Below are 14,229 nucleotides of genomic sequence, written 5' to 3' on the forward strand. Positions count from 1 at the left end.
AGCGTCCATCAGTCTGCCTCCATTTTGATGTCCAGTTGTTGTATCACTACACACACTTCCACTACACACACTTTCACACAAACTATATTAATAAGTGTGAATAAGTGTGTAGTGATACATCAACTGAACATCAAAATGGAGGTAGACAGATGGACACTAACCGAAAAACACCGCCTATACTGTCGCAGTAAGCAAAAAACTAAATTTACATCCATATCGACAGATAAGCTATAGTCGTGGCGATACATTTAAGTGTGTCCCATCTTTTTGTCATAGAGCCAGCACCCATAATTATGCTAACAATAATGATGTGACTTCCTGAAACCATCAGAAGATGAACCTGAAAAGGTTCGAAAACCGGTCCTTGAAATAAAACATAATTATTCAAAAAAGGGGCTGGTTGCAGTTTTGTATAACTTATTTACATTCAATATACAGTCACGGTTCTAAAATATGCGTAATGGATAAGCACAATTAAAATTACTTAAAGGTATCAAGGTGACAGGTGCTGACGAATTGCAGTTCCGTTCTGCTTCGAACACGTCACCGGAGTAGCTCCTTTCCTAGCTCATATTTATCGAGACTCGCTAGCGCAGAGAATAGTCGCGTGCGCCTCTATATGACCACAGGTCAGTCCCATTTAAAAAATTCGGAGTAGGACTCAGCCACTGCGGGTTTCGTACAAACTTAATTACCTCATTGTTGGGGTCGTCAGTTCAGAGACTGGTTTGATGCAGTTCTCCATGCTGCTCTATCCTGTGCAAGTCTCTTTATCTCCGAATAACTACTGAAACCTACATCATTCTGAACCTGCTTGGTGTATTCATCTCTTACTCTCCCTCTACGATTTTTCCCCTCCACGCTTCCCTCCAACACTAAACTGGTGATCGCTTTAAGCCTCGGGATGTGTCCTACCAACCAATCCTTTCTTCTAATACCAACCAATCCTTTCTTCTAAAAGTCTATTCACCGAGAGCTGGGACGAAACATAAACAGTGTCACGTGAGCGACTACGCTCGTTTCCAGAGAAAGCATTCGGTGTTCACGTGATACGTAGGGGTGTGGAAAACCCTTGGCGCACGCTTTGCAGCTGGCGGCGTTCGGCTGGCTGCCGAGCTGTCACAGCGGACTGTGATAAACCTGGGCAACAATGTACGAAATAAATTTAACAACAATGTTTAAATAATGTTAAACTGAGTTCATTCTGTCGAAGCAGATTTATTTTCATTCAGGTTTCTAACAAAACGCTCCATTAAAACACAATTAATTGTTAATTTTAATAACAATACCAGTAATAATAATGAGAAATGACGAAACAAGGTTCACTCTGTCGAACTTGAACTGTTCTCATTGAAGTTTATAATAAACCGCTCCTCTCTCTCCTCTATAATGCAATCTAATTTCCACATTTGAGTTTCCACTTTTTCTACGACATGGAGGACGCACTTGTTCCAATCCTCTGCAGTCACTGTTCTTACTGCTTCTTCTAGCAGTACTTTAACTTCCGGCATTTTGCATGTTTTGTTTTTCGCTGCAACATAGCCTTTGATTCTGGCCCACACTAACTCGATGGCGTTTAATTCACAGTGGTACGGAGCAATTCTGAGAACAGTTTTTCCTGAATTCTTCGCCATTTCATTTATTGCGTATTCGTTGTGCGCTGTTCTGTGATTTTTAACTATATCTAAAAGTTCTTTCTTCAACATACCGTCTTCGAAATCGATGTTTTTAGATTTTAGCCACTCTGATATTTCATGGTTATTGGAATTCGCATTGGGAACTTTCTCTTTTCTCCGAGAATGGTACGGCGCGTTATCAAGAACAATAACTGCATTTTCCTGAAGCCGAGGAAGAACATCTTGAAACCACTTCTCGAAGGTTTCGGCGCACGTCTCCTCATGATAATCTCGAAAGTCCACAAACATCCTTCAACGAACCCTGCTTTGCTGCCAATGTGTGCGATAATCAGACGTTTCCCTTTACCTGATGGGCCCTTGCTTCCGGTGGATAACCCGGACAGAAACGCTTGTTTTGAGGAATTTATAGTGTCATCTACGCAGACGTAACTTCGGGTATGTCCTGCGTTCACCCACATCTCCTCCAAATAGTAAATGGGTCTGCCTTCATCTCTCAACCGTTTAATGGTTCGAAGATAACGCCGCCTCCATAAAAAGATGTCATCCCTGTCTATTAGCATGCTATCGCGCCCACGCCGGACATATTTGAAATTCATTTCTCTCAGTAACTTACAAAATGTAGTTCTCCAAAAATTGCCCAGATCTGCATCTTCGTTCACGACTCTAAGCACTTTGTCAATTGATGGCAATTCGTTACGGAAAAAGAAATTCGTGTACTTTCCTTCCTATCGCATTTCTATCGAAGTTATCAACATTTTCAGAAAGTTTGTCGTAATTTTCCTTTCTTGGGAGACTTCAAAGAGTGTGTGGCCTTGTACTCAGTTATCACACGATGCACTGAAGAACGTCCAACACCTGTAGCTGCAGCTGTTTTCGAAACAATGTCACTCATCGACTGCTCTGGATGTAACAGTTCCGTTTCGTACACATTAAGCACCATGTGCTTCTCAGAAGAGCTTAATGATTTCTTCTTTGCTCGCTTCTTTGGTAGACTTAGAACTGACACGTCGACCTCGCTCGCTGAATCCGTGGATGACATAATGAGGACAGCCGTATGTGACGCTAATGAAATAAGTGAATATATAAAATAAGAAACCATGCGATGCTATTGGATGCGCACATAAATAGTGAATGCTCAGCGTGACTACAAACACATATACTTACTCTAATAATCAACAACGAGTCTTTCAAGCGTCTTTGCAGATGAACTTAAGATATCCTGAAATCGCCGCTGTACAACACCCACTAAGGAGCTCACACCTGCAACTGAGGCGGCCACACTGACTGAGCGCCGCGCCTGCGAACCGCACAATGCATCGCTCATAAAGGACAAACGGTTGCACCCATCGCATTCGAACAAACTACAAAATTAAATTCAAACCTTTCTGAAACTTTTCTCGCTTACACCCTCACAAAAGAATGTAAAGGGAAAAAGTTTGTCGCTTACTATATTTCGGACGATGATTTGGTAAGAGTTCTATATCAGACGTGAGATTTTAATTCATTGATTCACTATTACTGACTCTATTGAGCAGAAAATTTGCAGACGTCATCAGCATATAGTACTGAAGGCAATTATAAAATTATTTTGCTGTGTGACACACAGTTTAGGAGATATGGCGTGATAAATATAGAGTAACGCGAAAAAACAACTTTTCCTGAAAGCTTAAATATTTCTCTTTTTGAGTGATAATAAATTTTAATGTAATGTAAATAAAGGTGTCGGAAGGTAGTTCTCGGATCTCTTTATCATGTTCAGGTGCCAAATTATAAAAAACACGACTTTCATTTTTTAATTTCTGACGCCCCAGCCTTGTACACCCCTCGACGGCAGCGCTGTGGTCATGCGCCTTGCCGTGTTTACACTACGTCTCTTGTTTCGGTGAATGGAGTATAGTCAGATTGTACCAGAAATTAATCTTCTCCCCAATTCTATGCAGTACCTCCTCATTAGTTACGTGATCTACCCAGCTAATCTTCAGCATTCTTCTGTAGCAACACATTCCTAAAGCTTCTATTCTCTTCTTGTCTAAAGTGTTCATCATCTAACGACCGAGCGAGGTGGCGCAGTGGTTAGCACACTGGACTCGCATTCGGGAGGACGACGGTTCAATCCCGTCTCCGGCCATCCTGATTTAGGTTTTCCGTGATTTCCCTAAATCGCTTCAGGCAAATGCCGGGATGGTTCCCTTGAAAGGGCACGGCCGATTTCCTTCCCCATCCTTCCCTCACCCGAGCTTGCGCTCCGTCTCTAATGACCTCGTTGTCGACGGGACGTTAAACACTAATCTCCTCCTCCTCCTTCATCATCTATATTTCACACCCATACATGGCTACACTCCATACAAATACTTTCAGAAAAGACTTCCTGACACTTAAATTTGCACTCTATGTTAACAAATATAATAATAATAAACGTAATTATGTATCTAGACAATTCATCCATGCCGGGAACTGAGAATCTCGACAAGTCTGGACTGTTACCGACATTAATACTGTCAATAAACCGGTCTCACGTATTTCAAGTCTTTCTTGAATGTGTTAATTTCGCGTTCGATGGTGGATAACAAATCATAAGAATCACTTTTTGTGTGATAAAACTACAAATTAAGAGATTTTTCCTAATTTTTACCTGTACTTGTCCAGTGAAACCTTGCTACTTGCCCAATTTCATGATTCTAGTCCAACAGGAAGTGCCTTCTAGATTTTGATGAGTTTGCGAGTATCAAAATATGTCGCATGAAACACCGTATCTTTTGATTGTATTGATTTAGTTACTAACGTTTACTATAGTGTCAATGGACCATAGACAGACCTTACTATGTGTCACAAATTTCGGCTTAAAACGTTTAGCCGTTGCTGAGAAAAAAAGGTTCTTAAAAGACGAATAGGCAGACAGGCAATATGATAACAAAGGACAAATAAATTTTCTTGTGATATAATTATTAATTCACAATTCCCTGATTTTTTTCTGTTTAAGTGTACTGTGAAACTTTGCTTCTTGCCAAATATCATGATACTACACCAATGGATAAGCAGCCTATAGGTTATGCTGAATTAGTTTCCGAATGTCGAAATATATGACTTTAATGACCATATATTTTGACTGAGGTGACTTAGAAGCTTCAAACTGTTACACTGTCAAGGCACCATAGAGCTCACTATGTGACGTAAATTTGAACTTGATACGTCCACCCTTTCCTGAGAAAAAGGGTTCTTAACAGTAGGACAGACAGATAGACAAGCTGACAGACTGTAACAGAGTGTCCCTGTAACGTTATATTTTTGCAGACTGAGGAACGGAACCCAAAAAGAGCAGTAGATATGATACACAGAATTACACTGAAGCGCCAAAGAAACTGGTACAGGCATGCGTCTTCAAATACAGAGATACGTAAACAGGGAGATTACGGCGCTGCGGTCGGTAACGCCTATATAACACAAGCGTCTGGCGCAGTTGTTAGATCGGTTACTGCAGTTACAATGGCAGGTTATCAACATTTAAGTGAGTTTGAACATGGTGTTACAGTCGGCGCACGAGCGATGGGACACAGCATCTCCGAGGCAGCGATGAAGTTGCGGTTTTCCCGTACGACCGTTTCACCCTGTGCCGTGAATATCAGGAATCCGGTAAAAGATCAAATCTCTGACATCGCTGCGGCTGGAAAAAGATCCTGCAAGAACGGGGACAACGACGACTGAAGAGAATCGTTCAACGTGACAGAAGTGCAACCCTTCCGCAAATTGCTGCAGGTTTCAATGCTGTGTCATCAACAAGTGTCAGCGCGCAAACCATTCAACGAGGCACCATCGATATGATACGGGCTTTCGGAGCCAAAGGCCCGCTCGTGTACCCCTGATGACTGCACGACGCAAAGCTTTACGCCTCGCCTGGGCCTGCCAATACCGACATTGGACTGTTGATGACAGGAAACGTCTTCCCTTATCGAACGAATCTCGTTTCAAATTGTATCGAGTGGATGGAGGTGTACGAGTATGGAGACAATCTCATGAATCGACAGACCCTGCATGTCAGCAGGGGACTGTTGAAGCTGGTGGATGCTCTGTAATGGTGAAGGCCGTGTGCAGTTGGAGTGATGTGGGACCCCTGATACGTTTAGAAACGAGTCTGGCAGCTGACACGTACGTAAGCATCCTGCCTGATCACCTGCATTCATTCAGGTCCGTTGCGCATTCCGGTGGACTTGGGCAATTCCAGCAGGAGAATGCGACACCAGCTCGTGGTCGTGCGGTAGCGTTCTCGCTTCCCACGCCCGAGTTCCCGGGTTCGATTCCCGGCGGGGTCAGGGATTTTCTCTGCCTCGTGATGACTGGGTGTTGTGTGATGTCCTTAGGTTAGTTAGGTTTACGTAGCTCTAAGTTCTAGGGGACTGATGTCCTCAGATGTTGAGTCCCATAGTGCTCAGAGCCATTTGAACCATTTGAATGCGACACCCCGCATGTCCAGAATTGCTACAGGGTGGCTCGAGGAACACTCTTCTGACTTTAAACACTTCCGCTGGGCACCAAACTCCCCAGGCATGAGCATTATTATTGTTCATATCTGAGATGCCTTGCAACGTGCTGTTCCGAAGAGATCTCGACCCCCTCGTACTGTTACCAATTTACGAGTCAGCACTGGAGGATTCATGGTACCAACCCCCTCCAGCACTACTTCAGACATTAGTCGAGTCCATGCCACGTCGTGTTGCAGGACTTTTGCGTACTCCCGGGGGCCCCACACTATATTAGGCAGGTGTACCAGTTTCTTTCGCTTCGTTGCCACCGTCCGCAGCTCGTGGCCTTGAAGTAGCGTTCTCGCTTCCCGCGCACGGGGTCCTGGGTTCGATTCCCGGATGGGGATTTTCTCCGCTCAGGAACTGGGTGTTGTGTCGTCATCATCATCATTTCATACACATCGATGCGCAAGTCGCCGAAGTGGCGTCAAATCGGAAGACTTGCACCAGGCGAACGGTCTACCCGACGGGAGGCCCTCGTCACAGAACATTATTATTATATCATCCATCCCCATTACGGTCGGAGGAAGGCAATGGCAAACTACCTCCGCTAGGACCTTGTCTAGTATGGCGCTGCGGGTCTCCCGCATCGTCCCCTAAGCTCCTCGGAGTATGGGACGTCATCATCATCACTGCTACCGCACTTCGTAAAATACTTCCAAACTAGGGAAATGTCGTTCTGAAATACAACCGATGTTCGAGGATGGCAGCGAAAAACTATCGTCTGACCAGGTGGGCACACGTGCATTCAACGAACACCCGTACCGTCTAATAGGCTACGGCACACAGCAACACATGCAGCGTTTTCTCAGCGGTCCTATACCGATTCGTATGTTGCTTGTTTTTGTCAGAGTTGTTACTATAACAACATCGTTCGCTTTCCTCAGTTTGTATAATAACCCAGTCTTTCAAAGCAATGAAAATTTTGCGAATAAACACTACTCGCTTTTTTTTAAGCAGCTCTGTTGCTATGGCTAATTGATATGCCGTTTTTTTTACCCAGTTATTAGTAAAAAATGAAAAAAAGGAGCATGTTATAGCCTAGACCGAACAAATATTCAAAAGCACCGGTTATTCACAACTAATATACAGGTATCGGTTTTAACCGGTCCTTCTTCCCCATCACCAGAATTATAGGCCAACATCGCCAACGTCCGTCTGTTACAGGATACTGGAACATATTCTAAGCTGGAAAACAACCAAGTTCTTCGAGGATAACATGCTTTACTCATAGAATCAGCAGACATTCCGTTACGATTTCGGATGGGGATTTCTCGACCTCCGCTTCTTGGTGGAGAAATGTAGGATCTCCCTTAATAGGTGAGGAGTGCACTTTACGCACCAAACAATTACTAGCGTAGGGGAGTAACTGTGGTGTGCACATACAGGGTTTGTAAGACAGAGAAATCCCTCCACAGCCCCGATTTTATGCCTTATGAGTCCAGACAGGCTGGCATTCGTCGTAGCAGATCGGATAAAGAAAACGTTAAGATCGTATTAGTTAACAGCAGGAGCGTCTACGAAGAGGTTCCTGAACTAGTCTCGCTTACGAACGGTAACAACGCCTACACTGTACTAGGGACAGTTTGCAAAAGCCGGCCAGTGTGGCTGTGCGGTTCTAGGCGCTTCGGTTTGGAACCGCGTGACCGCTACGGTCGCAGGTTCGAATCCTGCCTCGGGCATGGATGTGTGCGATGTCCTTAGGTTAGTTAGGTTTAAGTAGTTCTAAGTTCTAGGGGACTGATGACCACAGATGTTAAGTCCCATAGTGCTCAGAGCCATTTGAACCATTTTCAGTTCGCAAAAACTAGAGGTTTACAGCAGTGAAATTCTAATCTCCGACTGGAATGTTTATCGCAAAGGTAGGTTGAACAGTGGTGGTGGAGGAGAGCTTAAAGCAATAAAAATACGAGCGAGATTTGTACAGATTCAGAATGCGAAATAATTTGGGTGGAGATAAGTGTTAAATGTGGCTCAAACATGGTCTTAAGGTGTTTTTGTAGACCCCTTGCCTGAGTAGCAGCAGTGGTGGAACAGTTGAAGGTTCAAATGGTTCAAATGGCTCGGAGCACTATGGGACTTAACATCTATGGTCATCAGTCCCCTAGAACTTAGAACTACTGAAACCTAACTAACCTAAGGACATCACACAACACCCAGCCATCACGAGGCAGAGAAAATCCCTGACCCCGCCGGGAATCGAACCGGGGAACCCGGGCGTGGGAAGCGAGAACGCTACCGCACGACCACGAGATGCGGGCAACAGTTGAAGGGAAACTTGAATATTTCACGTAAATTTCCTGGCCGTGTTATAGTTTTACTTGGAGATTTTAACTTAGCAGTTATAGACTGGGAGACACAAGTAATTAGGACATTTAGCAGGAAATGAGACCCTTGTGACACTGCTTTAAGTGCCTTATCCAAAGTGCCTTATCTTGAGCAGTCAATCGGATAACCGACTCATGAAGATAAGATCTTAAACCTGCTCGTGACAAATGGACCCGATCTTTTCGAATCAGTGTAGGACAGGAAATCGGTGATGATAAGGCCATTACAGCATTGCTGAATGCGAGCTCTAAATTACAATACAAAGAAAGGCAGGATGATTTTGCTGATTAACTACAGCGACAAAAAAAGGCAGATCTCAGATTACCTGACAGGTCATCACGAAGATTTCATCTCCAGCACAGACAATTTTGAGCACCAACGAAAAAAGTTCAAGAGCATCGTACAATACGCTTTAGACGAGTATATTCCGAGAAAAATTGTAAGGGACGGAAAAGACATTCCGTGGTTCAACGACCGTGTTTGGAAACTGCTACGGAAACAAAGAGAGCTTCACTGTATATTTAAACGTAGCCAAAGCCTCACAAACAAAACTTAAACGACGTCATCATCAGTGTAAGGAACGCTACGCCTGAAGCGTTCTACGAATACAAAAATAATACTGTATCTGCCAGCTTGACAGAAAATCCTAAGATATTCTGCTCTTACGTTAAATCACTAATCGGATCGAAACTATCTGTCCAAACACTGTGAGCATAATGGTACTGAAACAGAGGACGACACAGAAACGGCCGAATACTAAACATCTTTTTGCAAAATTATTTCACACATTGAGATCACACTGCAGGTCCTCCTTTAAATTGTCAAATGGCTGACATCGAAATAGCTGACCTCGCGATAGAAAGCCAACAGAAATCACTCAACAGAGGACAGGCCACTGTACCCGACGGGATGCCAGTTCGATTCTACATGCAGTACGCTTCTCTTCTAGCAGCTGTGTGCCGCAGTTCTCTGGAGGAGCGAAGCGTTTCTGATTATTGAAAACAAGCTCAGGTTATTCCCGTTTTCAAGAAGGGTTGTGGAACAGACGCTCAAAAATATGGACCTTTATCTCTGAGGTCCGTTTGTGGTAGGATTTTTGATCGTGATTTATGCTCGCTTATTATGACATTTATGAAAACTGCAAATCTCCTCATGGATTCCGAAAACAACGATCGTGTGAAAGCCAGCTCCCTGTGTTCGTCTGCGAGACTCAGAAAGCAGTAGATGTTCCTTGGCTTCCGTAAGGCATTCGATATAGTTTCGCATTTTTTACGAGCTTTCATCATGCTGGAATAGCCGTGGGTCGGCAACTTCTGTTAACCAGTACAACGAAACACCAGTCCAAAGTTGCAAATTTTACTTTTTTATTCACTCGGTGACTAGTTTCTGGACGAGACCCATTTTCAAATCACGGTAACATAGTCAAACATGGTATTTCCGAAGATGTGAAAACCATGTCAAAAATGTGATACAAACGGTTACAGCGCATACAGACATTTTGAAGTCCGTGCGAAGATTTAAAGGAGGAAATGCAGTGCGATCTTCACTGTAAAACAAGTTTGGAAAAAGACGTTTAGTATCTTGGCCGTTATCTATATGCGCTGTAACTGTTGATTGTACATTTTTCACATGGTTTTTTCATCTTCGGAAATACTATTTTTGGCTATTTCACGATAATGCGAAACTGGGTCTCCGCCCGAAGCTAGTCATGGAGCGAACAAAAAAATAAAATTTGCAACTTTGGACTGGTTTTTCGTTGTACTGATAGGTTCGCACTGTCGCGTAACGAACAAAATACGAGTGTACGGAATATTACTTCAGCTGGTGAGTGGAATGAAGCGTTACTAGGGAACAGAACACAGCATGTCATTCTGAATGGAGAGAGGTTTTCAAGCGTAAAAGTAATTTCGAACGTGTCACAAGGGAGTTTTATAGAACCTTTACTTTTCACAATATACAATAAATTACCTAGTACATAACGTCCGGTGTTCCGTGAGCTATTCACAGGTGATGCTGTTGTATACAGAAAATTGCAGCGCTGCAAAATTGTTGCGAAGTGCTATCAACAGGGGAGCTCAAATTGATTTCATATTTCTAGATTTCCAGAAGGCTTTTGACTGCGCTTCTCGCAAAAGACATCTAATCAAATTGCTTACCTGCGGCTCATATAAAACACAAGTGATACATGGCGTTCCCCAAAGAATTCCTATAGGCCCTCTGGTATTCCCAATCCATATAAACGATTTAGAGATAATGTGAGCAGTTCAAGAATGGCTCTGAGCACTATGGGACCTAACATCTGAGGTAATCAGTCCCCTAGAACTTAGAACTACTTAAACCTAACTAACCTAAGGACATCACACACATCCATGCCCGAGGCAGGATTCGAACCTGTGACTGAAGCGCCTAGAACCGCGAGACCACCGCGGCCGGCAATGTGAGCAGTCCTCTTTCCTTTTCTGCAGATGATGCTCTAATTTACCGTCTAGTAAAATCATTAGAAGACCAAAACAAATTGCAAAATGACTTACACACGATAACTGCACGGTGCGAAAAATGCCGTTGACTCAAAATAAGGGAAAGTGTGAGCTCGTTCACACGAGTAGTAATAGAAATCTCTTAAATTTCAGTTACACCATAAGTCACACAAATCTAAAGGCTATTAATTCACTGAAATACCTAGGAATGACAACTTACTACGAACAACCTGAAGTGAAACCATCACACAGAAAATAAGGCTAACCAAAGAACACACAGAAGATAGAACAGTATAGTGAAGACACTGTATACACTACTCTTGTCCGTCCTCTTGTGGAGCGGCGGGTTGTACTTATTTGTTAATATACAGGGTGTTTCAAGAATGACCGGTATATTTGAAATGGCAATAAAAACTAAACGAGCAGCGATAGAAATACACCGTTTGTTGCAATATGCTTGGGACAACAGTACATTTTCAGGCAGACAAACTTTCGAAATTACAGTAGTTACAATTTTCAACAACAGATGGCGCTGCGGTCTGGGAAACTCTGTAGTACGATATTTTCCACATATCCACCATGCGTAGCAATAATATGGCGTAGTCTCTGAATGAAATTACCCGAAACCTTTGACAACGTGTCTGGCGGAATGGCTTCACATGCAGATGAGATGTACTGCTTCAGCTGTTCAATTGTTTCTGCATTCTGGCGGTACACCTGGTCTTTCAAGTGTCCCCACAGAAAGAAGTCACAGGGGTTCATGTCTGGCGAATAGGGAGGCCAATCCACGCCGCCTCCTGTATGTTTCGGATAGCCCAAAGCAATCACACGATCATCGAAATATTCATTCAGGAAATTAAAGACGTCGGCCGTGCGATGTGGCCGGGCACCATCTTGCATAAACCACGAGGTGTTCGCAGTGTCGTCTAAGGCAGTTTATACCGCCACAAATTCACGAAGAATGTCCAGACAGCGTGATGCAGTAATCGTTTCGGATCTGAAAAATGGGCCAATGATTCCTTTGGAAGAAATGGCGGCTCAGACCAGTACTTTTTGAGGATGCAGGGACGATGGGACTGCAACATGGGGCTTTTCGGTTCCCCATATGCGCCAGTTCTGTTTATTGACGAAGCCGTCCAGGTAAAAATAAGCTTCGTCAGTAAACCAAATGCTGCCCACATGCATATCGCCGTCATCAATCCTGTGCACTATATCGTTAGCGAATGTCTCTCGTGCAGCAACGGTAGCGGCGCTGAGGGGTTGCCACGTTTGAATTTTGCACGGATAGAGGTGTAAACTCTGGCGCACGAGACGATACGTGGACGTTGGCGTCATTTGGACCGCAGCTGCAACACGGCTAACGGAAACCCGAGGCCGCTGTCGGATCACCTGCTGCACTAGCTGCGCGTTGCCCTCTGTGGTTGCCGTACGCGGTCGCCCTACCTTTCCAGCACGTTCATCCATCACGTTCCCAGTCCGTTGAAATTTTTCAAACAGATCCTTTATTGTATCGCTTTTCGGTCCTTTGGTTACATTAAACCTCCGTTGAAAACTTCGTCTTGTTGCAACAACACTGTGTTCTAGGCGGTGGAATTCCAACACCAGAAAAATCCTCTGTTCTAAGGAATAAACCATGTTGTGTACAGCACACTTGCACATTGTGAACAGCACACGCTTACAGCAGAAAGCCGACGTACAGAATGGCGCACCCACAGACTGCGTTGTCTTCTATATCTTTCACATCACTTGCAGCGCCATCTGTTGTTGAAAATTGTAACTACTGTCATTTCGAAAGTTTGTCCACCTGAAAATGTACTGTTGTCCCAAGGATATTGCAACAAACGGTCTATTTCTATCGCTGCTCGTTTAGTTTGTATTGCCGTTTCAAATATACCGGTCATTTTTGAAACACCCTGTATGTAGAATGTAAAGTAGAAAAGATGCATTTCCCGGCCGATTAACCATATGTGGGGCGGCGGTTGGAATTAATTGTTATAAAAATGTTCCTATTATTTATGCAGTCTTTTGCCGTTCTCAACACTGGCTCTCTAACTACAATATTGGCAACCAGAAAGTGATTAGCAAAACGTTAAGCCTGTAATTAGAATTCCTAGTGCTCACTTCATATGAGAAATACACTTATAGCTACAGCTTATAGCTCTGAGGTATTAGGAGATTGTGTGGGATTCATAATCAAAAACGATTCTCTATAAAAGGTTCACTATATTCTGAAAGTCACAAACCAAAAAGAATCCACACAATCCAGCTACCAGAGCAGTTCATAGTCTAATGCGCTGATGCAACTATAACTGTTCAAATTAAATGTTTAAGTGAATGCTCGCCATAATTTGATGATAATGTTCATCAAACGCCACGCTAAATAATGGTAGAATGTCTGTCCCGCGGCGGCACGTGAAAATACGACATACGCAAACTGAAGATAGATCATTAAAGTCATCCCAGAATTAACACTTCACTCTAAAATGATTTCATGGTTACGCGTATCCCAAGTAACTTATTACGGCATCCGAGGCTGTTTATAGTAGACTTGGCTACTGTTTCTATGTTTCGGAACAGTGTATCGATACGTGGAACTGTTTCACTGTTTCGAAACGGCTATGTTTCACTGTTTCGAAACAGTGGTGTTTCATTCCGCTCTGTGTCGGATAACGGGACCTGATTCGATCTCGAGCCAGCCACAGAAACTGTATCGTTGTTTCAAAATAACTCTGTTTCAGTCCACTTGTGCTTGGAACGGACTAACTGTATCGAAACAGTGATGATTCATTTCGCTTTGTCTCGGACGAGATTCGGACACGGCACAGATACGGAAATACGTTTAATATACTACTTCATCGAACTCTTTCAAGAGTGTCGAAATCCTTTTGACACACAACAGCATGAAGCTTAAGATTTCCGAAAATAAAGCTTCGTTTCTAATTGACTGCTCTATTCCGAAATGGCATAATATATACTTTATAAACACTAACAAACAATAAAATAAATCACACTATTCGCATTCAAAATAATAAAAGTGTGAAAAACATTCAGTTAAATTACACATATTCTATAACATATGCTTATCTGCTGATGATGTACAGTAATCATATTAAAAAAACTCAAGTAAACCTACAACATTTTGAATTAGAAAAGGCGTAGAGTGGCAATTTTTAGACATATACGTAAATTGGATGCACTTGAAAAGCAATATGATTGACGGATCATTGATGAAGTAATGGTGAACGGGAAGGGCTGAGAAGCATGGTGGAT

Source organism: Schistocerca cancellata, chromosome 3, assembly GCF_023864275.1.
Source record: "Schistocerca cancellata isolate TAMUIC-IGC-003103 chromosome 3, iqSchCanc2.1, whole genome shotgun sequence".
NCBI lineage: Eukaryota > Metazoa > Arthropoda > Insecta > Orthoptera > Acrididae > Schistocerca > Schistocerca cancellata.